At 45.2% G+C, this 25,374-nt stretch overlaps 1 protein-coding gene across 6 annotated transcripts in view; it reads left to right on the forward strand.

Annotated features, from left to right (window-relative positions):
* The first annotated feature begins 6,023 nt into the window (after positions 1-6,023).
* BRD4 (bromodomain containing 4) overlaps positions 6,024-25,374 on the forward strand; it is an 88,142-nt gene continuing 68,791 nt past the window's right edge. For 2 of the 6 annotated variants that reach the window (XM_058727651.1, XM_058727650.1), the window contains exon 1: positions 6,549-6,661. The gene's annotated coding sequence lies outside the window, so the exon portion shown is untranslated. Of the gene's footprint in view, positions 6,189-6,548; positions 6,662-18,941; positions 19,609-25,374 lie in introns of those variants that run through there. The other 4 variants (XM_058727653.1, XM_058727652.1, XM_058727656.1 and 1 more) reach the window with 4 other exon arrangements.

Raw genomic sequence — 25,374 nt, forward strand, 5'->3', positions numbered from 1 at the left:
GTGCTTAACCGACTGAGCCACCCAGGCGCCCATCACTTACCATTTGCTCTTCATACCTGCCAGTATTTTTCCAGATTAAAAGAGTAGGGGCACTGGGGCACAATTTTAATTGCAATTATATGGCTCTTCACACTATATCTTTCAGCATCTCGTTATTTTGAGTGGGACAGTGAATGATGTTTGTCAAACACTTCAAAACTAAGCAAACACGCAGCAAAATACAAATTAATGATGTACAGAAACTAAAGATTACCCTTAGGGCTATCATGCACCTGTTTGTGGCTGAAAGAACTGCAGTGCTCTATTCTGAAGCTTATTTTGTTCCTAATTTAGGAGTTAAACGTTGGCAAGCAAACTGGTGGACACATGTCATTCCATATTTGTCAAAACTCACAGAATATACAACACGAAGAGTGAGCCCTAATGTAAACTATGGACTTTAGTTAATAATCACGTATCCATATTGGCTCATCAACTGTAACAAATGTACCACACTATTCATATTAATAATGGAGGAAGTCGAGAGGGGAAGTAAAGCAGTATATGGGAACTCTGTACTTTCCACTCAATTTTAACGTAAACCTAAAACTGCTAAAAAAAAAAAAAAAAAAAAAGAATTAACAAAAAAAATGCAAGTAGAATACCTTCTATATAAGGGTAAATACATTTCCTAGACTCTCAAGTCTAGAGCAGGGATCAGCAGACTACTGCCTTGGGACAAATCTGGACTGCTGTCTCTTTGTACAGCCTTCCAGCAAAGAGTGGTTTTTATATTTTTAAAAGGCTGAAAAAAAAAAAAATCAGGGGCGCCTGGCTGGCTCAGTCAGTACAGCATGAGACTCTTGACCTCAGGGTTGTAAGTTTGAGCCCCCGGTTGGGTGTAGAGATTACTTAAAAAAAAAAAAAAATCGTAAAAAAAAAAAAAGAGAAAGAAAAAAATCTAAATAATATTTTGTGATTCCTGAAATCTGCATGAAAATCTAATTTTATTATCCATAACATTTTATTGGGACAAAGCCACACCCATTTGCTTATATATTAACTACAGCTACTTTTTATGCTATAATGGCAGAGTTCCAAAGATTGGCAATGGCCCACAAAGCATAGATATTGACTATTGTCAACTCTGGGGCTAGAGAAAAGATACGGGCAGTCTTCATGGAGTCAGGAGATCTGAGTTCTAAACTGTGTAAATGTGTGATCTTGAGTCATTCACCATCTCTAGGCCCTAACTATAAATTCCAGAATCTAACTTCACAGGCAAGTTCACATTTGAAAATGGGCATGGATTCAGGCCATAACAAATTGAACACCTCCAGTTTTTCCAAAGCTGATTTGGTTTATAAATTTGTCCTTGCCTTTAAGAAAACACTCTATAGCTTATTATTATTTTTTATTTTTAAGCAATCTCTACACCCAACATGGGGCTTGAACCCACAACACCAAGATCAGGAGTCACATGCTCCACCGACTGAGCCAGCCAGGCACCCCTATTCTTTTTTTCTTAAATGTTTATTTATTTATTTATTTATTTATTATTTTTTTTTTAATTTTTTTTTTCCAACGTTTTTTATTTATTTTTGGGACAGAGAGAGACAGAGCATGAACGGGGGAGGGGCAGAGAGAGAGGGAGACACAGAATCGGAAACAGGCTCCAGGCTCCGAGCCATCAGCCCAGAGCCTGACGCGGGGCTCGAACTCACGGACCGCAAGATCGTGACCTGGCTGAAGTCGGAGGCTTAACCGACTGCGCCACCCAGGCGCCCCAAATGTTTATTTATTTATTTCAAGATCGAGCGAGCATGAGCAGGGGAGGGGAAGAGAGAGAGGGAGAGAGACAAAATTCCAAGCAGGCCTCCGGGTTGTCAGCACAGAGCCCAAAGTGGGGCTTGATCCCACAGTGAGATCATGACCTGAGTGAAAATCTAGAGTCGGACCCTTAACCGACTGAGTTACCCATGTGCCCCAGTGCCCCTACTCTTTTAATCTGGAAAAATACTGGCAGGTATGAAAAGCAAATGGTAAATGTATAGGATCTTCACTATAATACTATTATGATGAAAACTAGAAATGAATTAAATGTTAATAGGAGAATGGCTAAATAAATTATGATCAATCCATACCAGATCAGGCATCAGATAGGTAGATCATCTTGGAGTTATCTCCTAATTAGGTAGATCTCAGAGTATTCATGTGGAATGGCTTCTAAGATGTATTAAATGAGAAAAAGCACATTACAAATTAACAAATACGGAATGATCTCTTTTATTTTATAACACAACTATTTCTACATGTCGATACATATTGATGCATAAAAAGGTCTAGATGGTGTATAAAGTTGTGGAATCACTATGTTGTACACCTGAAACTAATATAACATTGTATGTCAACTATGTGGGGAAAAAAAAAGCCTAACAAACAGAAAAACAAGGGGCAACTGGCTGGCTCAGTTGGTAGAGCATGTGACTCTTGATCTTGAGGTTGTGAGTTCAAGCCCCCTACATTGAGGGGTAGAGCTTACTTTAAAAAAATATATAAAATGTTGTCTCACACATACAAAAAGACCAAAAAAAAACCCTCTAGAACAGTGCTGTCCAACAGAAATATGTTGCAAGTTCCACGTGTAATTTTGTTTTCTCGTAACCACATTAAAAAAGGTAATAGAGGGGCGCCTGGGTGGCTCAGTCGGTTAAGCATCCGACTTCAGCTCAGGTCACGATCTCGCGGTCTGTGAGTTCGAGCCCCGTGTCGGGCTCTGGGCTGATGGCTCAGAGCCTGGAGCCTGTTTCCGATTCTGTGTCTCCCTCTCTCTCTGCTCCTCCCCCGTTCATGCTCTGTCTCTCTCTCTCTCTCTCTGTCTCAAAAATAAATAAACGTTAAAAAAAAACAAAAACATTAAAAAAAAAAAAAAGGTAATAGAGAGGCACCTGTGCGGCTCAGTCAGTTAAGCATCCAACTCCTGGTTTCAGCTCAGGTCATGATCTCATGAGTGGTGAATTCAACTCCAACATCAGGCTCTGTGCTGGCAGCGAGAAGCCTGCTTGGGATTCTCTGTCTCCCCCCTCTCTGCCCCTCCCCTGCTCACTCTCTTTCTGTTTCTCTCAAAAATAAATAAATATTTTAAAAAAGTAAAAAGATGGGGCGCCTGGGTGGCGCAGTCAGTTGGGCATCCAACTTTGGCTCAGGTCATGACCTCGTGGTTCTTGAGTTTGAGCCCCGCGTTGGGCTCTGTGTTGACAGCTCAGAGCCTGGAGCCTGCTTCAGATTGTGTCTCCCTCTCTCTGTGTCCCTCCCCCACTCACACTCTGTCTCTCTCTCTCTCAAAAATAAAGATTAAGAAAAAATTTAAAAAAAAAAGTAAAAAGAAACTGGTAAAATTAAATTTGATAATATATTTTATTTATCCCAACATATAAAGTATTATTTCAACAGGTAATTAAATATAAAAAATTAAGAAAATATATTTTACATGTTTTTTTCACATTAAATCTTTAAAAAAAAATTTTTTTTAATGTTTTTGAGATAGAGACAGAGCATGAGCGGGGGAGGGGCAGAGAGTGAGGGAGACCTAGAATCTGAAGCAGGCTCCAGGCTCTGAGCTGTCAGCACAGAGCCCGACGCAGGGCTCGAACACACGGGCCATGAGATCACGACCAGAGCCGAAGTCGGATGCTCAACCCACTGAGCCACCCAGGCGCCCCTCACATTAAATCTTTGAAATGCAATGTGTATTTTACACTTACAATGCATCTCAATTTGAGCCAGCTACATTTCAAGCTCTCAATAGCCTTGTGTGGTCCTATCAGACAGCATAGGTCTAATACACCTCGAAGAGATAACAGTGGTTATGCTGGTGAGGGAGGGGAAGAGATAAGAGGGATACTTAATTTTTCCTCTATATTCTTTTGTATTTTTCAGGTAAAATGGTTAAATGTGTTATTTTACTTAAAACGAGTAATACAGGGGCACTGGGGTGGCTGGCTCAGTTGGTTAAGCGCCTGACTTCTGCTCAAGTCATGTTCTCACGGTTCCTGGGTTCCAGCCTTGCATCATGCTCTGTGCTGACCGCTCAGAGCCCGGAGCCTGCTTCGGATTCTGTGTCTCCCCCTCTCTCTGACCCTCCCCTGTTCTTGCTCGGTCTGTCAAAAATAGATGAACGTTAAAAAAAAGGTTTTTTTATGAATATATAAAGCCATGCAGAATTATAGTATGTACTTCATGGCTCATTCCTTAATATTTTTATTAATCTCTTCTGGTTTTTGATACTGCAAACAGAGGAATAACAAGAGAAAAAAATAAGAACTTATTCAAAATGTGAACGATTAAAAACAAAATTTGTTATTAACCTAACTTAACTGGATAAGTATTTTCTGAGTTTAAGATCCCTGTGAGGAGTTAGGCTCTGCACTATGGAAGACAAAAAGAATAGGACATTGTTGTTTTAAAAGCTTTTGGAATTGCCTTTGTAGTTTGTATATTCTGTCTAAAATGACGTGTGATTGTAGAGTAAAACAAAAAATTTTATGTGACTGGCAGCTCCAAATTACTTCCAAAAACATCATCAGAAACAAAAATAGTGCAAGAAGACAACGATGGGAAGGGCAGCTTAAAATGGATATATTCTAGTCTTCTTTAAAAAAAAAAAAAAGTTGTTATTCCATATTCACATAGCCCTGCACACCTTCTTATTCTTTTTCCCTTTCTGATTCTCTTCCACAAATTGTCGAGTGGGCAAAATAAGGAGCCAGAAGGTATTCACAAACTTCGATATTCTGTAATACATAATTAGAAGGAAGCTAACTAATAAATCAGTTGCAGTCACTTCCTTTATTTCTTGCACTTAATTATTCGTTATCTTATGCTTTGCTAAAATAACGGATGCAATTAAGTCCTTACTTTGCCCGGGACCCAACAGTGATTTATGATTGACCTTGAAGAGTGAGCAAACACCACGACGGAGACAAAACTACTTGCTATTCTGTATTAATATGTTCTGAAAGAAGGGGCTGTCGGGGAATTTTTAGACTTTTTTACACAACAGCATTTGCGATTTCTAAAAGAGAATAAAAACGCTAAAAGAGTGACGCTAAGGGCAAAAGGGAAAGGTTTTGCTTTCCCGTTTGAAAAATTTCACAGGATCATCATTTTATTTATTTTTTAATTAATTAATTTTTTTCAGTAAGCTCTCCGCCCAACGTGGGGCTCGAACTCACGACCCCCCGACCGAGAGTCCCACGCTCCACCGACTGTGCCGGCAAGGCATCCCCAGAATCCTCTTTAAAGCGCAAGCGACCTAACCCTTATCCCCCCACCCCACCCCCTGCCCCGGCCCTGTGGAGCGGACTTGCTCTGCGAGTCTCCAGGCCCGGGTGGGGAGGAGGGGGGCGGCTGGAGGGGCGGCTGGAGGCGCTCCCGGCCCCTCGGACGCCAGCAGCGGCGGGCGGGGACACACGCAGCCGCGGCCCCGCGCACCGTCGCCTCCGCCCTCTCCCTCCGACCGGCGCCCGCACCCCCGCCGCGGCTCGCGGACCGAAGGGTCCCAACCTCGCTCAACACACTGCCCCCTTCCCACCCGGGGAAGGGGGCCCTACTCGGCCTCTGCCACGAGTCTCTGGGGTCTTTCCACACCTTCCTCCCTCTCGCCGAGGGTCGCATCAGCAGATCTTTCTTAAATTTTGTTCGTCTCTCTCTGCCTTCAGATCTTCTCAGACCCAGCCTTCAGCCTGAGGGGTCTCCCCTCGGTCCTCTCCCTCGGTCGGCCGAATCCCTGCACCCTCCCCCCCGAGGGATTCCCCCCCCCCTACCCCGGGCGCCCCCCCCCACCTCCACTCACCTCGCGCCCGCCAGCTCTCCCGAGCTCGCTGGCGCCGGGCGCGGTCGCGGGACGCGCACGCCGGGCGGCGGCGGGGGGCCGCGCGCGCAGCGTACGCGGTGACGTCAGTGCGCTGGCGGCGGCGGCGGCGGCGGCGGCGGCAGGGCTGTTTGTTCTGCTCTCCCGCAGCCGAGGAGCCGAAGCGGTGGCTGCGGCGGCAGCGGCTGCCGGCAGTGCCCGCAGGCGAGCGGGGCCTGTGAGCGCGGCGGAGCGGCGGGCGCGGCGGGCGGGCCCCGGCGCCGCGCAGGCAGCCCGAAGAGGAGGGGGCGGCGGCAGCGGGCGGCCGGCGGGGGCGGCGTGCGGCCTAGCGTCTCAGGTGAGGACCGGTGCCCTTCGGGGCGGCGGGCGGCGCGGGGAGGCCGGCGGGGACCCGCGGCGCGGCCCGCGTAACCTGCATTGCGTAATGGGGCCGGTGCGCCAGCACCTACGCCATCGGCGCGGCGCGGGGGCGGGGAGGCCGGGGCGACGCGGGCTCGGGCCTGCGGGCCTCCCGCGTCCGCGCGCCGTGCCGCTTGCGCCCGGCCGGGGCCGCCTGCGCCGTTGGCGTCGGAGTGGCCGGGTCGCTCGCGGGTGCTCGGTCGTTGGCGCCGCCGCCCCCCGGCTTGGGCCGGCCGGCGGGGCGGGGGCGCGGGTGGGGGGCGCGGGCGCCGCGGCGGGGCGGGTGGCCGGGGGCGGGCGGGGGGCGGGCCGAGGCGCCCGGCACTTCCTGCCGCCGCCATTTTGTCAAGTGAGGAGGAGGAGGAGGAGGAGGAAGCGGCCGCCGCGGGCTCCGCGGCGCGCCCGGCCCCGGTAAGTCCGGGCCCGGCGTGGTGGCCACGGGCGCCGTTGTCCCCATCCGCGGTCCCCCGGGGCTGGCTCGGCCGCTGCCCGGGCGCTCACGTGGGCCGGGCTCAGCGCGCGCTCCCCTGTCGCCTGGGTCCTCCTGCCCGAGCTGGGGCAGCGCGCCCCCGCCCCCATTTCCTCGCCTTCCCGGCGGTCCCCGGAGCTCTGCGGAGAATGGGTCTGGTCCCCAGGGGGAGGGAGGAGGCTGCCGCGGCACGCCTGCCGGGAGACACCCCCGGGGGTGGGAGCGGTGCTGTGTGGGGCGAGCCTGACCCCCTTTACCTACCCACTCCCAGCCTGGCAGCCGTGCGCTGGGCGCTTTGTTTTGCTCGGTCGATGCTCGCTGGCGTCCTTGCCACGGCCTCTTCTGTTCGCTGTGTTGTGTGGGGTGGTGGCTTGGGGTGGGGATGTGGGGGAGTTGTGATTCAGCGAAATAAAATGACACAGCCCCCCCCCCCAAAAAAAAAAAGAAAAAGAAAAACGGAAACAGCACAACTTCACCCGGCTGCCCCCCAAGGCCCGGCCTTGGATGAAAATGGGAAATCCCAGTTTGGTATAGTGGACAGTGTAAATACTTGCATTCAGGCCCGTGGATGAGTCATGTGCTTTTGCTAAGTGGCTGACCTCCCATTTACTCAGGACCACAGCATTGTTTTTTGAAATGTTATTTTTATTTTTCACTCCGTGTTTTCTGCAACCTGGTGAGGTGTATGGTCTTGGTCTTTGGGTTGAATTTGGTGTGTGTGTTTTGGATGCAAGAAGTGACCTCTTGGAGTCTGTGCTTTCTGAGAATTGAAGTGTCTTTGCTTCCCTTTGGGAGGGCTCTACCTTTCCGTGTTTACAAAAACCAAGTCTCTGTGCCTGTAAGCCAGTGGCTCTTTGGTGGTGTAATAATGGTTGGGAGATTTTTATGAATGGGGCTGTCAAGTTCCCTAAGTTGTTAGTCCTTAGAGTTTGTAGTCTGTTAGTGGTAAAGCTATACTCAACAGGATTTATGAATGTTTTCAGTCCCAAGTGGGTTTTGGGTGGTGGTACAGTCTGTTTTATGATCTCGCCAGTAACTTAATAAAGCATTCCTCCTCTCAGTTTAATTTGGGTGGGGATTATCTTTCCTTCAAGGTATTACAGATAACCAAGCTCTTCTCCCCCAAAACTTCAACCTGAGGAAGATAAACCTCTCAGATGGTTCCCATTGACTAAGTCCAGAAGGAAAAGCGTGATCTGAAACAAAATGCATTGCTCCCCTGTTATCCACCATACCCCTTTCCTTGGTAGGAAACGTAGTATCCAAGAGGTCAAGCTGTGGAGAAAAGCACTTAAGTTCATTTTAGTTGGTTTTAACTGAAAGGAGATGATTGCACCTCTGTGTATCTAGCTAGAATTCAGCACAGCCAATTTGCTGAAGAGGAGGAGCTCTGCCTACAGATGAACGTTCGAACTTGAAAGGGGCTACATATTAAGGACAGGTTGGCTGTTCTGGGGTGCTAGTATGGCTAGCTTCTCTAGCTTGGATGGGGATAAGGAGAAAAGAAAAACTGCCGAAGAATTGCAAGAGAATTGGCGGCTGCTTTGTAAAATTTCCACTGAATTATTGAATTGTTCAAAGGAATTTAGACTTTGTTTCCAAAAGTTACTCTTTTGAGCCAGTTGTTGTGATCTTTGTACTAAATTGCACTTTTGTTTTTGAAGGTTGGGGGGGGATGCAATATTTTTCTGTTACACAATTCAGGTTATTGAATGACTTGAGATTTACAGACCTAGAAGATTGGAGTCCTTGTTCTTAATTTAAAGTAAAAACCGTTTGGTACATCAATGATTTGTAGACTCTGGGCTGTTAAATCCTTTGACAACCCGCTGTCATGTGTGTCAATTGTAAAGTGTTTCAATTTCCGATTTTGAATGAACTTACAAAGTAGATGTTTGTCTTTATGTTGCTGGCAAATGTATAAGAAGGAAAGAAAAGCTTGACATTGGAAAGTGCTACTAATAGATCTTTGTGAGTTTTCATAGATCTTTGTGAGTTTTGCTGTTTCGCAAAGACTGCGCGTTTGCAAGGTGAGAATTGTGGGGATTCTTTGCAGATGCTGACAGTTCGTTTATGATTCATTAGACATGAGTTTGTAAAAATAAAATTTTAAGTTATTTTAATTTTTTACTGGAATGTGAGTTCCATGCGGGCAGGGTTTTGTTTGCTTGGTTTTACCTATTTTAAGTCCCTATTGTATCCTCAGCGCCTAGAAGAGGACCTAAAATAAAATATTCTTAGAGTGAACAAACTGGAAAGATAAGTGAGCAAGAATTTGGCATGTCCAGGGGCTCCTCAGTAGCTCACTCAATTAAGTGTATGACTTCGGCTCAGGTCATGATCTCACAGTTTGTGGGTTCGAGCCCTCCGTCAGGCTATGTGATAGCATCTCAGGGCCTGGAGCCTGCTTGGGATTCTGTGTCTTCCTCTCTCTCTGCCCCTCCCCTGCTTGCACTCTGTCTCTCTCACTCTGTTTTTCTCAAAAATAAACTTTTTTTAAAAAATTAAAAAAAAAAAGAATTTGGCATGTCCTTAATACCAAATGCAAGTAATTCCTCTTAATATCGTTAAGAGGGGATATAGTTGGTCAGTAGTGATTTGCAAAGGATGTGAATTTTAACTATGATGTTAAGGTCCAGAAATTGCAGTAAACTTGCTTATGGTCCAAGCAGTGTGGCATGCAGTTGCTTCTGTGCACTGTCTACTGTACATTTCCCACTTAGTTTGAAATGTGGTGAGTGGGTTTGGGCTGTGGTTCAGCATTGGCCTGGGAAAAGTATTTTTAAGAGGGAGATGAAGTGGGTAATAAACATGTATGGGCAGCATTTCTTAATGTGAATCTCATGTTTTTAATAAAAACTTGATTTGCGTGTGTGTTGTTAAACATTGAGTCTTTTTTTTTGTTGTTTTTGTTTTGTTTTTGTAATATTCGGGTTTCAGGTGTATATAATTGCCCAATCAGTTTCAAGTGATTCGTTCCTGAGCTCATACTATATTCACGGGGAGACAAAAAGTGAGTTTTCTTTGGTAGGTTCATTTTTTATTGATGTATTCATTCCCCAACATTTTATTGAGTATAAATTGTATATAACTTGAGCATTACACTATTATTGTAAAATCCCACCAATCTCTCTCTTTTTTTTTTAAGTTTATTTATTTATTTTGAAAGAGAGAGAACACGAACGGAAGAGGGGCAGAGAGAGAGAGAATCCCAGCAGGCTCTGTGCTGTCGGCACAGAGCCCAACGCAGAGCTGGAACTCACAAACTGTGAGATCATGACCTGAGCCAAAATCAAGAGTTGGATGCTTAACCTACTAAGCCACCCAGGTGCCCCTTAAAGAAAGAACCGCGGGGCGCCTGGGTGGCGCAGTCGGTTAAGCGTCCGACTTCAGCCAGGTCACGATCTCGCGGTCCGTGAGTTCGAGCCCCGCGTCAGGCTCTGGGCTGATGGCTCGGAGCCTGGAGCCTGTTTCCGATTCTGTGTCTCCCTCTCTCTCTGCCCCTCCCCCGTTCATGCTCTGTCTCTCTCTGTCCAAAAATAAATAAAAAACGTTGAAAAAAAAAATTTAAAAAAAAGAAAAAAGAAAGAACCGCTTTGTTGAGATACAATTCACACACGTTACAGTTCCCTGGTTTAAAGTGCACATTTCAATAGTTCCTAGTATATTCAGAGTTGTGCACCGATCACCACAACCAATGTTAGAACATTTGCATCCGTCCCAAAAGAAACCCCTATACATTAGCAGTCACTCTCCATCCATCCCTCCCCCTGCCCCCCCCCCCCCCCCCCCGCAACACATGGCAACCACTAATACATTTTCTGTTTCTATGGATTTGTGTATCCTGGATATTTCAAAAATCATAGCCTTTCATGTCTGACCTCTGAGTGTAACATTTTCGTGCTTTGTGCTACAGCACGAATCACTGTTTCATTCCTTTTATTACTGAATGATATTCCATTATGTGAATACATGCCACGTTTTGTTTATCCATTCAGTAGTTGGTGGATATTTGGGTTGTTTCCACTTTGGCTGTTGTGAATGGTGCTGCTGTGAACATTCACGCACAAGATTCTGCGGACATGTGTATTTTCTCTGGGGTAGCTACGTAAGGAGTGTAATTGCTGGTCATGGTAACTGTTTGAGGGTGTGCAATGACTTTTTAACTGCCTTGATTTTCTAGTGCTTTCACAAGGGGTTAAAAGAAAAACTTAATGGGTTAAGGGTGTACCCATTATAAAAAAATGAGGGCATGGAAGTGCAAGGATGTCTGCGTGTTGCATGTAGTACAGCCTGCCTAGTTTGATCCCAACTTAGTTTTTAAAAATTGTACATTCTTCGAGAACAGTTTAAAATGCTGGTAAGGCACAGAAAACCATTTGGAAGATGAACCCCAAACTTGTGTTGAAAAGGGTAACTGTTAAAACTCTTAAAATTTCTTTTTCAGCCTAAATAGGCTACAACTTCTCAAACTGCATGCGCACATCTAGCTTAAATCATGGGATATATTCTCTTCTAAAGAAATAGATGAAGTCCATTGTCACAGTTAGGGCAAACAGCCATCTGTCCAATTCTTGACTGAACCCTGAAAGGGAATAGCGGTGATTGGTTTATGTCATTTGAAAATGAGATTGTGAGATTTGTTTTTTCTTTAAGCAAAAGTAGTTCATGGTCATTTGAAATAATTTGAAAAATAACAATGTTAACGTTAGATGTCAAAAACTGTCCTTTACCCTTATTTTTATTTCAATTTTTCATGTTAGTAACAAAATTGATTATACTCTTAAGTTTTCAAAAAATATTACGTTGTGAACATTTCCAGAATGCTCTATTTAAATAGTTGCCTAAATTTTATCATATGAATGTACCATAATTCTATTTTTGGACCTTGTTTTCAGGTTTCCTCCTTTTTCGTGTCTAGAGAGGGGATCACTGGATCAGAGGGTGTGTATTCTTTCAAACTTGATACAAATCAGTTTTCCAGAAAAGTTCCATGAATGTCCCATTTCTCCAATCACAGCTTGACACAGGGTCTTGTTTATTTATTTTATTTTTTAAGTTTATTTTTGAAAGAGAGAAAGAGCAGGGAAGGGGCAGAGAGAGAGGGAGACAATCCGAAGCAGGCTCCACACTGTCAGCACGGAGCCTGATGTGGGGCTCGAACTCACAGAATTATGAGATCATAACCTGGGCTGAAATCAAGAGTTGGACGCTTAACCAACTGTGCCACCCAGGTGCCCCAACAGAGTCTTGTTTATAAGGCTGAGTTTTGGTTTTTTGTTTTTTAACGTCCCCCCCCGAAAAAAAAGCAATTGGGCAAAAACAGGGTGTCCTCTTTGGTGTGTTCTGAAGGCATCTGAGAAGCAGATGTGTCTTGACATCTTGCTCTTTGACCTTTCTACTCCTGTTAGACTTGGACTTTGTTGCCTGAAATCAGGCCTCAGAATTCCTAATCCTGTGATAGGAGCCTAGTGTTATCTGAATACTCTGGGGAAGGGTGACTGGAAAGGGCTTAAGCAGCCTGTTGGCATCCAGTCCTGTCTCATTTTTGCTGGCCCACTCCAAAGACTGATACCACAGGCGTGTCACAGACCCCAGTTTGAATCCTGGCCCTGCTGCCAGGATTTCAACCTGTCTCAGCCTCCTGCAAATTTCACTTGCCCATTTTTCGGTTTAGAGTAAAATGAGGCTGTGCCCTCTCGCAGGTAGCTACTACGCACTTGCTGTCATTGCCCAGGGGGAAGAACAGAAGTGGGAAGAGGCAGCCAGGTCTGAGAGTAGAATGCCAGAGGGCCGCGAAGGTGTAGCAGCCGGCACTTCCGGATATTGCCGGCACTTCCGGATATTGTGCCGCCAGGTGCCTTCTAGACGTGCCCCCTCTCCCCCCAGCCTTGTTGCGTCTCCCGAATTGAACTATGAGTGGGGATCATTTGGAGAAGGTGATTTCAAGTGAGGGTTAGATTTTTTGTTTTGGTTGGTTTTCTTTTTTTTTTTTTTAAGTGAGGATTTGTTTTTATCTGATACTGAGATTAAAAGTGGTGGTAATGGGATTAGGGGAAGTTCACCTCTGAGGGCGTTCTCTCTGTGGTGTTGGCTGCAGCGTTTGGGGAAATGATCCAGCAGGGAAAGGTAATGTGTATTCTTAGGCCTAAAATGTAACTTTTCTATTTCATTAAAAATGGGTTATGTGAGTAAAGGCAATGGCCAGGGTGCCAGAAGTCGCTGGTGGACTAAAGTTTTTCTAGAGCATAAGCACAACATCTATCCCTACCTTCTTTGCCCCCTTTGGCCCTAATTTGAATTATGTTGACATCTGAGCTTGAAAAAGGGATTCTGGTCTCCAGGAAGGTTTGTGTCACAAGTCGGGATCTCCCTGGAAGAGAGGCAGGCAGCTGGATGGATCAGGCAAGTGGAGTTCTGACTGGAAAGTTACGGTTCTGCTACTTTGGGCCTTGTTGACCACAAGAACTAGTTGATGTCAGTCACCCTTCCTGGGGACCATCACGATCCATTATCACCTGGGGTGTTTTTTGTTTGTGTTAAACCCACCTGGAGAATATCTTTCAGAAATCAGCCAAATCTCAGCATTTGACTGCAAATTAAGGGTACTTGGATGAATATGTCATTTCTCTTTTTAAATTTTATTTCTTTTGAGAAAGAGAACACAAGCAGGGGAGGGGCAGAGAGAGAGAGAGAGAGAGGGAGAGGGAGAGGGAGAGAGAGAATCCCAAGCAGGCTCCTCACTGTGAGTGCAGAGCCCCCGATGTGGGGCTCAGTGTCAGGAACTGTGAGATCATGACCTGAGCCGAAACCCAAGTAGATGCTTAATTGACTGAGCCCCCCGGGGCGCCCTTCCCCCCATTTTTTCCTTTTGAACTGTGACATAATTACAAAGACTTTTTATAGTTCATTCTAGGTATAGGCTGTTCTGTGATCTTTTTCTTGGAGAAGTATTGGCCTGTTTTGCCTAATACAGGAAGTTGCAGGTCTTTGGGCTATGGAGAGCAGACTTGGTTGGAGCTGTGTCACTGGAGAGGAATAACTGTGGAGTGGAGTCCACTGTCAGAGTTCAGTCCCAGCCCTGACCCCCCCTTCTGGTCTTGACCTCAGGCAAGTTACCTAATGGTTCTAGACCTCAGTTTCCTTATTGGTAAAGTGGGGTCTGTATACCTGAACATTGGCAGGTAGACAGAAGTGGGGGGGGGGGGTGGTTAACATCTGTATTGTATTTAGATTGAGTGGGGTCTGAAGGGAGTGCTTGCTTTGCTCTGCCTGAAGGGCTTTGAGAAAAGCTGTCCAGGCTCTACTTTGCATGTGGTCACCTTCCTTGTCTTGGTGTCCACTTAAGGCTGAAACTCCTTGTTTGTTCCTTGTTGCTGTCAGGTCAAGAGGCACTGGCACACTGTGGAAGCAGTACCAGGGGAGAGGTGTTGGGCTTGGTATTATGCAATTTCCAGAAACAGGAATTAGTAATTCCCACGTCCTCATGTGTGACTAATGTCCCCACTTGTCCTACCCCAGGCAATAACACATAACACACCTGTGGGCAAATTGGCCTTTGAGACTGTTTTTATTTTGTGTTCAAAGGGTGGGGGTGAGATAAATTTGGGGATTTTACATCTGAAACATTTTCATTGTTTTTTGAGGAAACATATTTGGTGGGAGCAGATTGTTACTGTGAGGGGTGAAACCGGAGAACTGAAGAACTGCAAGGAGGGTGGAACCTGCCAGTGGTGGGGGGGTGGGGGGGACGCAGGTGCGCGCACGTGCATGCACAAGAACTGGGTGCAGGGGCACACTGTACTCACATTGGACTAGTCATGTATCCTCTCAAGACTCAATTTTTCATATGTAAAATGGGATAACAGGTTTGGGCTCCAGAGAACTTTGACCAGAATCTAGATTTTAAGAGAAAGTCACTCGTTTTATATCTGTCTTTTTCAAACTGTGGGTAATGATGTGAACTGAAAAGGTTGCAATCATTGTTTAAGGGGGAAAAAAAAGAAATGTTGGAAAGTGTCTCACACATTCTAGAGGATTTTATAAAACCTTTTCTTTGATTTTATGTATTGTGATGTACATGATAAAATGTGTATGTTACTGTGGGTCATGTCAGAACAGTGTGAAATAATATTTTAGATAATATCCAATTGTAACTGTCGGTACCTTGATGGTATTTTTTTTTTTTTTTACCTTTTTGCAGTTTGTTTCTTCATCACTTGTCCAAGGGTGACCACTGTATATGCTTTCCAGTAGCAGGTGAATTGCATTGATCTTTAGTTTCTTTTCTTCCTTGTACCACTGTTTGCTAAACGCTCTGTAGGGGGTGGAGCGGCTCTGAGAGTTGAGGAAGCATGCAGTGCTGAAGGTTGTCAGACTGCAATAGGCAAAACAAGAAGTATATAGTGTTTTGTGTGTGTTGTTAAAATTCAGCTGAGTAAATTTTAAAGATCTTAGTTGGCTTTATTCAGTGATTCATTAATCGGGCGACACCTCATCCAGTAAATAGAAAGGCGCTCCAAAGAGCTGTATAAAATGAAAGGTTTTTATAAGTAGAAGGGGGTGGGATGAAGTTAGAAATGCAAAGAAACAGGCTGTTTTAGGCAGGGTCACCTTCCTTTAGGGGCTGGGGTCTGTTGGGCAGATGACCTCACTAGCGCTGGGCAGGTCATTCCAGATTGACTGGTTAAAAATTCCACCTCTCGGAGAAGTTGAAACCATGATTAGGTATTAAGTCTCAGTTTGGTGACTGTGGGGCTTAGCACAAGTGACTCCATTTAGGGCCTTTTGTCTCTTTAAGTGTAAGGCAAGCTACCTGTCCTTTATTCTCTGATACGTCCTCCCGATTTTTAAATTAAGAGGCTTCTCTCTCTGTCTGTTTTTTAAGGAAATAGTTGTATTGGTTAGGTCTTTCCGGTATAAGTAACAAGCATAAAACTACTTAAAAGGAAAGCCTGTTGGGTGATGTGAACATAAGTCTGGAGTGGGTAGGGCTCAGGCACAGTCGAATCTAGGGGCTCACACAGGGATATCAGAGCTTGTTACCTATTTCTAGTATAGTGACCTCGAGGTCAAGATTGAATCTTCTCTTGTAATGCTGTCTGATGGCAGAAGACTCTGCCTTGGATCATTTCCCGTCATTGACCATGTGCAGAATGGGAACGCCTCACACGTAGCACCTGTAGCCCATCTCTGCCCTCCATTTGCTCACCCCAAACGGTAGCTCCAGCAGCACCTTGCTCATCGTTGTGAGGTATGCTAGATGGAATACTTTGGTCGAGCAAGACGTCTGTCTTTTACACTACAAGTAGTGCGCTCCCTAACTGCGAACAAGAAATTTTGGATGGCTGAGAGGGAAGTTAATTTCCATACGAAGTCATAAGCTAGAATCCAAGAGTGAGTTATCAGGAAAAGGGTAAAGAGAAGATGGTATTAGGGATTACGTATTCTAAATCCTTTGGTAGAGGGTAAAATGAAAGCTAGGATTTATCTTACCAGGTCCTGGGTGCAGAGGGGCTGCTGTGGGGCTGAGAGAGGAGTCAAGCCAAGTCTCAAAGTCTCTTTTGGGTGGGTGAGATGATGTGGGTTCCCAGTGGTGACTGGAGCCAGTTTGGCAGAAAAATAGCCCTCAGGACGCACAGGGGTGAGCTGGGCTTATACCCTCGAGGAAGCACAGGGCAAGACTTGGAAAAGAGACCAGGTAGATAAATTTCAGTAAGTGCTTCCATGAATGAAATTGTAATGGAGAACATTTCAGTAGACTGGGTTCATCTTTCATCCATGCCTGTGAAAGCTACAGTTGTAATTTTGCCATTTGCTAAGCTGTTTCTGTACTTAAGTTCGTTCTTGTAAAGTCTGCTGCTTGACATTCCTCTGGTATTACAAAAAGCCTGCTCAGATTTCCATAATCAAAAACAAGTGTTAAGCACTGTTAGGGTCATCGTTTTCCTGCAGTTCTTACTGTTGGATTTATGCAGTCCTTTAAGGAGCTCAGAATAATTGAGGATCCAGTGGCCAAGGATGAGACCAGCCCTGCCTCTCACTAGAACTTCAATTCTTAGCTTGAGGGAAGGTCAGAGGTCATCTTGAGACTGTGTCAGATGCTGTGGGTCCTTTCTCCAGGAAAAATGCACATGCATGAACACTGAACCGTTGAGGGAGACAGTTTTCAGAACCCTGAAGTCCATCCGAGGAGTATGTACTAAAGTGAATTTCCTGGATTTTACTTTGAGAATGAAAAATTTATTATCACGTTAATTGAAAGACTCTTGGTAGTTTTGAAGACTTTTGTTTTCGCACTAGCTTGCTTTCGCAGACATTTATAAATTTATGACTTGGAAACAATGTGGAACGCCCATTTTGGTTTGTTCTTGAAAAATCTTCCAGAGGGTTTTATAGAGCTGTCAACCTGGAGTGTCAACAGTGTTGCAAACTTCCTCGATACCCCTGTGCATCCCTCTTTTCCAGCTTGTTTTCTTTCCTAGGGATGAGGAATGTCAGAATGGGCCTATCTGTGTCTGCAGAAGAAGGGAGGTTTTTGTTCACTGAAGCTGCCGCTGTTTGTAAAACTGTCTCCAGGATTTGGTGTTGGCCTGGAGCCTTTGCTGCAGAAGGTAGCCCAGTGGGCCACTAGCCAGCCTGTCATTTGGTGGTGTTGGGTGTGGGTATACTTGGAATTATGGCTGTGGGTCCCTATTGTGGTTTAGTGCCTCCTTTCTGCTGTGGGACATTTGTTCGTGCATACACCAGAACTACATGCTGAGGGATGGCAAGGGATCATTCTTCACCATAATATGTTCTTAGGAATATGCTTAGGAATATGAACATGCTACTCCAGGTGGTGTGCGTGATGCCACTCTGCTGTCTCCCCAAATTCCTGCGTGGTGGAAGGAATAGGAAATACAGTACCTCATAAACTTGAATAATTCATACTTTTGTAATTGGGGCAGGGTTGTCAGAGGTTGCAAAAGAACTATTACTTCTAAGAATAGTGCATGTTAACACCTCCTTTGCTCCTTAATCTCTAAAGTTTGAAGATCAATCTTGTTATGTGTTGGTGGATATTTAAGCATTTACTGTTGGTGTTGGCTTTAATTAATCCCATTGCTCTGCTCACTTGTATTACAGTCTTATTGTACAGGCATGATTTTTGTTACTTGAGCAGTTTCCCCTTTCTATTCTGTAATTAAGAGAAACAAGATAGGGTACACGGAAGTTTTGTAAAAGATGGTGCCATCCACGTGTAGGTTGTTTTAATTTACAAGCTTCACTGAAAATTATTTGGCTCTCAAGTGCTTTCAGTTATTAAAAAAAACCTGCTAAGTAATAAAGTCGTGTGTGTGTGTTCATTTGTTTTCCTTTTGACACTAGGAAACAATTGAGCTGACAGATTAGCTGTCTGGAAATAACACCACCTTTGTGTTCATCTATTTCAGAATCATAACACACATCTTTGTAATCCCAGGAATGCAGTTTTGAGTTACTCGTGTTGGAGCCCTCTTGAGTTGCAGCACATACAGCCTGTAGTTTAGTTTGCCCGTCCTCAGGGTCCTCTCCCAGGACATCTCTGGGCCTCTTTGCTGTGGGAACCCTGTGTGAACATCCTTCCCTTGTACGTGTGAAAGCTGAATGTCCACCCTGGCCTATGGCTCTTTCCGCTTGCCTTCCCGACCCCCACATTCCCTTTGTTCACCTTGAGGCAGTGCTTTTCTTTTATCCATGACTCTTTGTGAAAAGGTTCCCTGTGACGGATAGAACTATCTTTTCTGAATGTATGTGGGTTTTTTGTTTTTTTCTTTTACCGGCTTGCCTGTTCTGAAATGGTGAAGTCAAACACGGGTCCCCTGGCTGTCTTTGTCAGCCTCAGTATATGGAGCTGCAATGTGGGTCTGTTTCCCACTATTTCCCCAGACTGGGAGCTTGAGCATACACGTTTATGAGCACTCTGTTTTGGTGGGTATTTGAGTGGATACTGTGGCCTAGGAGCTAGATTTCTAAGAAAAGCTCTATGTTTTCCTTAAGTCTTAAGAAAACAACTTTACTAATGGGGTACTGGTATCATCTTGGTTTTGTAAAAGGTAGCTGGTGCCCAGAGAGCTCAGTCACTTGAGCAGGAGTGCAAGGGCATGGAGCTGGTAAGTGGTACGCCTGGCTCTAGAGCCCACGTGTGCACACGTGCGCGCGCTCTCTCTCTCTCTCTCTCTCTCTCTTTTTGTTTTTAAGATTTAACTAATCTCTACACCCATCGTGAGGGTCGAATTTACAGCCCCGAGATCAAGAATTGCATGCTCCACCATCTGAGCCAGCCAGGCACTCCCACATGCTCCTGACTTCGTTCTACAAGCTGTGGAAGGAGGGAATCGGCCACGTTCAGATGGATGGCATGGTAACTGACGTGCACAAGATAGATCATGGGAGTGCTCGTGAGAGGTACAGGCCAGCCACTCTGAGAAGAGAGTCCTTCCAGCTGTGAGCATAGGAAAGGAGCTGGCATTTAGGCTGGTCCATCTGTGAGACAGCTGAGGCCTGGACAGAGATTTGGACTGTTCTGCAAGCAAGCACCTGCCCCTCGGAAGCACTCACGGAGGAGGGTCACGTCAGAGGAGGGTCATTACTCTGGCTGCAGACCTCTTTTTCATCTGGGTATCTGGTCATTAAATGCAGTGCCACCCTCCAGAGGAGTCTCATGAAGACATTCACGAGTGGAATTAAACTTCACCTGCCTTGATTTGGTTTCACCTCCAGTTTTTCCTTGTTACTCTAGTGAAAGTCTGTGAATTCAGACAAAGGAGTTGGGGGAGTCAGTAAGCTGGAGTAAACTTCATCTTTAGCCCATGTGCCCTGGGCTTGCTATATCAGGGTGTGAACTGGATGATCTCCTAGGATTATGGTGAGTCTCTATCTCAAGGTGCTGCTTATTGTAGGGTGCGATTGCGTTCCAGCTCATGGGTGTTTATTTCCCACTTAGGGACTGTTGTTTAAAGGGAATTTCCTGCCTGAAGCAAACAGGCCAAATTCTGCCAGGGTGTGTGTGGGACTTACTAGATAATGGGGCACTGTGCTATATCTTGTGTGTGCAGTGAGAATTCAGTGATGAATAAAAGTGTTTCTCATGTCTGTACGCTGAGTACAATTAAATCATAACTGGGGGCAGAGTGAGGCAAGTGTTTAAGGGGGTCCTAATATGTCCAGTGGTGGGCAGTGGCCCAGTGCTAGAAAGGTGGTAATTCATTTAATAAGAGTGCCCTGAAGAAACATCATTTTACTTTTAAAACCTTTCTTTGACTTTATAAGATCACAAATGATTTCGTTGAGTAAGTGTTTGGCTCTGAGTACTGTGAGAAAAATCTAGTAAGAGAAAATGGTAGAAGTGGCTAAACAGACTTCATGCAAAACTGAAAACTAGACCAGTAAATAAGCTAGTTGGAATATGATCAGAAGGTAGTAGATCTATTGGAGCAAAATTCTCCTGCTGCTTTAAAACCCCACTGTATATATATAGGCTAAAACCCAAACCCCGATCCTTTGGTACTCTGGGCCCTACCTAGCTTCTATGACAGACTGCTGTCCCATGTCTTTGTTTTTTTTTCTAGGACCCCCCCCCCCCCATCTTTCAGGGTCCACTTTTGATCTTATTTTACAGTGACCTACCCCCCCCCCCCCCCCCCGCCCATGCACAGTGTGGGGCGTGAAGTACCCTGAGATCAATTCGCATGCTCTACTGACTGAGCCTGGCAGGTGCCCCATGACCTTACCCAAGTTTTAAAGCAGTGCTGTCCTGTGGAACTTCCTGCAATAATGGAAAATCTTTAGTTTTTGAGTTACCCAGCATGGTAGGCACTACCCCACATGATGAATATGCCTGCTTTGACAGGTTTTAGAGAGGATAGGCTCATTTTAGTCTCTTGGTGCTTGTGGTTGACACTGCCTTGTAGCAAGGCAGGTGGATATGTAGTGCTGGAATGCAGGGGCACGTCTAGGCTCGAAGTGGGGCTTTAGGCATTGCCAGGAGGGTGGATGAGGTCTCCTGGAGCTCTGTGGAGAGAGAACGGGGTGGGGGTGGGGGGCGGCTGGGCCCACGTTTAGAGTGAGAGGGCAGTCAGGAACAGAATCCTGATTTGTGGGGACGGACAAGCACCCTGCTCCCCTCCTACAGGAGGCTGGAAGCAGAGTCCCAGCAAAGTCCCAGGCTAGAGGAAGCTAATAAGCCTGCATAGCCTAAGAACTCAGGTGGAGAATTAGCCTTCTTCATCAGATCAGGGAAAGGGGTTTTCCTTTGAAAACTGTTCGCCATGGAGTGAACTCCAGTTACCTACGTGAGTATGGTATTCTTAATCTCTGCCCTTCTGTTTTTATAGCCTAGAAAATTCCCCACCCCTCCTTGGAATTTGCTTTATCTGGTATCTTTCATTTCATTCATTCCATACATCCCCATTTTGTGAGCAGAGCTTTTGGGGGAAGGGCTGGTGCATTTGGCCCATTATCTTTGGGTGTGGAGAATATGACCAAAGGCTCAAGCAGGGACTGAGGGCCGAGTTGTGCTTCTAGAAAGTGCCAGCGGTGGGTCTACCTGGAGTGAGTCAACTGAACGAGGTGGATGAAGCCTGCCCACAGAGTTTGTGCTAGTGCACTGCAGACCAGACCTGAAGGCCCATTGGGTTTCATTCTGTGATTACATTATGAAATGTGCAAAGCTAATATTAAATCATGGCATTTGCTTTTATTGATACTATGATTAATAGTGTTAATTGAGCGCTTAGTTTCTCTTGCATCCCATTTGACGCTTACACCAGCCCTGTGAGGGTCTTCTCTCCAGAGTTGAAGAATCTGTGGTGAAGCCATCTGCTTTTTTTCCCCCTGTTCAAAAACATAAAACTTTGCCATCTTAATATTTTTAAGTATACAGTAATGTTAAGTCTGTGCATGTTGTGTAGCAGATCTCTAGAACTTTTCCATCTTGCAAAATTGAAACTATGTCCATTTAACAACTCTCACTCCCCCCCCCCCCCCTCCAGCCCCTTGGCAACCGCATACTACTTTCTATTTCTAAGAGTTTGACTGTTTTAGATAGCTCACATTAAGTGGAATCGTGCAGTGTTTGTCTGTCACAAGCCTATTTCACTTAGCACATGTCCTCCAGGTTCATCCATGTTGTCACATGTGAGAGGATTTACTTTTTTAAGGCAGAAAATACCCGACTGTACATAACCATATTTTCTCTATCCATTTATCTGTTGATGGACATTTGGATTGCTTCCCCTTCTTGGCTATTGTGAATAGTGCTGCCATGAAATGAACATGGATGTGCAGGTAGCCACTTGTCTACTTTTTGAACACAGTTTAGAACTTAAATAGGGAAGTCTGCTACGAAATTCCCTTGTCCTGTTTGCATGCTGCAACTGATTTGGGATTGGAGGGTTTTTATTAGGCAGATGTGAAAAGTGGGCACAAGGGTACAGGAAGGAGATGATTCAGTCGGTGGTCCCTTGTCCTGCTACGTGTCTTTCAAGGCAGCCTAGAAGAAAGTAGGGGCTGGTTACAAATGGATTGGACCCTACCCCTTTCTGGCTTTCCAGGATCTTATCCTGTCAGTTAGCCACAGTCTTGGCTTCTCAACCCAACCCACTCACATTTCCATGACAGGTAGCTTGACTTGTGTTCTCATTTCAGCCAGTGTAATCCTGAAAAGGCTCACAGAATTCCTGTAACCTAACATTTCTCTGTGAATTGCCTCAAAATGTGACCAAGGCAGCTTAATTTTTGAACTCCTGTAAATGGGATGGCCCTTAATAACACACGATCAGATGTAGCAGAGGTGAGAGGTGTGTCCAGCATCAGTTTTGGCAGTGTCTGCCTTTGCCTGCACTCAGTGTCCTGTGACTTATGCCTGGACATCTTGGATTGCTTCATACTCCCTCCTGCCCAGTGCAAGAAGCACCAAATGCTGTCCTTGGAGGCAAGCACAGAGCTCAAGGATAAATAGACTAGACAGCTTGCTCCCTCAAAAGGAAGCAGCTTAGATTTTGACTTTTCCTTTTTCAGAAAATCTGGTCATATCCTTGTAAATGGGACCACCCATTCACGGACATCTCAATTTCTACTTTTTGGTTCTTTTTTATTACAGTTTTTTTAAATGTTTGTTTATTTTTGAGACAGAGGGAGACAGAACGCGAGTGGGGGAGGGGCATAGAGAGAGGGAGACACAGAATCTGAAACAGGCTCCAGGCTCTGAGCTGTCAGCACAGAGCCCGACGCGGGGCCCGAACTCGTGAACCGCGAGATCATGACCTGAGCCGAAGTCGGCCGCTTAACCGACTGAGCCACCCAGGTGCCCCTCTGCTTTTTGGTTCTTAACGAATCATGAACTACTATGAACTTCCACATGCAAGTTTTTGTGTAGACATGTTTTTCTTTTCTTTGTTTATATAGCTAGGGGCAAAACTTCCTCCTTACATGGTAACTATAACCTTTCCAGAAACTGCTGGACTGCTTTCGAAAGTTGCTACCCCATTTTACATTCCTGTCAGCAGTGCGTAAAGGTTCCAGTTTCCCCACATCCTTGCCAGCACTTGTTATCTTTCTGATTGTAACACAAATTCCTTTTAAGCCTAGCAGAATTTAAGTAGTTTTAGTTTTGACTTCTTACTCTCTCCCTTTTGAGCAGCAGTTGCAAGATACGGGGTTGTGTTCTCAGTGTTCTTGGAGAATACGTCTGCCCAAATGAGTCTTGTCATGTGATGTGCCAGTTACAAGACACTGGGTGCAGATCTGGATGCACAGTATTGTCAAGAGGTTGGGTTTTAAGTCGTTATCGTGAGTCCTGTTTCTTTGAACTTTTGTTCTAGGGATGCATTAATTGATCTTTTTAGGTAGTACAGTGTTGAGGTCTTTGGGTGAGGGTTCCAATCCACTTTCTTCCTTCTGGTTTTTTACTCACAGGGATGCATGTGTACCTGAGGCTATAGATTTATTTCAGAACCCATCTTACTCTCTATGCTTGTTGCTGAAACAGCTTCTGGTCCAGGACAGAGGATGAGAACTAGATTCATGAAGGATCTTATGCTGACTGTGCCTCCCAAGATTTGAAACCAGCCATAACTTTGAAGTCACTCTTTTTTACTGCTAAAACTGCCATTGGCATTCTCTTGTCCTGGGACTAGAATGAGCTAGTCTCTCAGTGTTTTGTCTCCTGTTGAGCTGACCTTCTTTTTACCTCTGGTGTGTTCTACACTGGCCATTAGAGCATGCTGAAAATGGAATGAACCACCTGAGGAGGTAAACAGATGAACTGTGACTAGTGGTATTGAAGCTGAACATGGACACTCACTGGCATTTGGAGGAATGGGCAGTGATCTGGGATGGGCTCCTTAACCTCTGAGGCTGTTTCCTATCAGTAAAACAGGATAACAAAAGCACCCCACCTACCTGAAGGTTGTGAAGATCCTGTCTTGGATCCTGTCAGTAGCTCTGAGTGTTAGGAACAAACTCCGGCTGTCGGGCACAGCAGAGGGGAGCTCCTCTGATTTCACGGAAGATGCCGTGGATTCGGTCATACGGGGTTAAAGGTGAAGTGGTTTGCAGTTCACATTTGAGTGATTCTAATTTCTGTCTTCCAGCTTGAGGATACTTGGGATGACCAGCTCAGTCGTCTATGCTTCCTTCCCTACCTCATTTTCTTGCCATCCTGAAGTTTACTTGTCTCAGTTGCATGTAACTCTCAACGATATGTTGCTTGGTCTTACTGTTTTTCATCTTTATTACCAGCGCAGCACATTATTTGCAGACTTTTGCCACTTCCTCACTTAAGTTCATCCATGTCATGGTAGCTATAGCTCATTCATTTTCACCAAAGTGTGAATGTATCACAATTGATTCATTCTCATGTTGGTGGACATTTGGGTCCTTAGATTGATTATTTATTTTAAGGTTTTATTTTTTAAGCATTCTGTACACCCATCGTGGAGCTCGAACTCACAACCCTGAGATCAGGAGTTGCATGCTCCACCGACTGAGCCAGCCAGGTGCCCCCTTTAGATTTATTTTTATTGAAGAGGTAGAGAGGGTGGAATAGGTATCACAACATTATTGCTGTGAGAGCATTCTGCTTGTATATGTGCATCAGAGGCATGTGTACAGGTGTCTCAGTAGGTGTTTGGGAGTGGAATTACTGGGTAATTGGGGATGTCTTAATACCAAATTATTTTCAGAAACAGTCCCATCAGTTTACCTGCCCACATCCCAGAATGTTGGACCACATTTTCACAAATGTTGGCATTAATGTGCTTGTATTTTACCAATCTTGGCGGACATAAAGTGTCATTGTAGCTTCAGTTGTCAGGGAAGTGGAGATGAATGAGGCTGAGCATCTTCTTGGGTTTATTCATTGTCCTTGTTGAAATGCCTGTTTCTGACTTCTCATTTTCCTTTAATTTATCTTTTTTAATTGATTTGCAGAAGTTGTTTATAGAGCATGCGTACCAGATCTTTGTGGATAATACATTTTGCAAATATTTTTCCCTAGTGTGATGTCTCCCCACCTCCAGAGTGTCTTTTGATCAACAGGAGATGTTAATATTCATGTAGGTGAATTTATGAATCTTTGTTTTACAGTTGGTGGGAAGAGCATTACCTGAAGTCAGGTAATCTATTTTTTTAA

Source organism: Neofelis nebulosa, chromosome 4 (genome assembly GCF_028018385.1).
Source record: "Neofelis nebulosa isolate mNeoNeb1 chromosome 4, mNeoNeb1.pri, whole genome shotgun sequence".
In the NCBI taxonomy this organism is placed as follows: domain Eukaryota; kingdom Metazoa; phylum Chordata; class Mammalia; order Carnivora; family Felidae; genus Neofelis; species Neofelis nebulosa.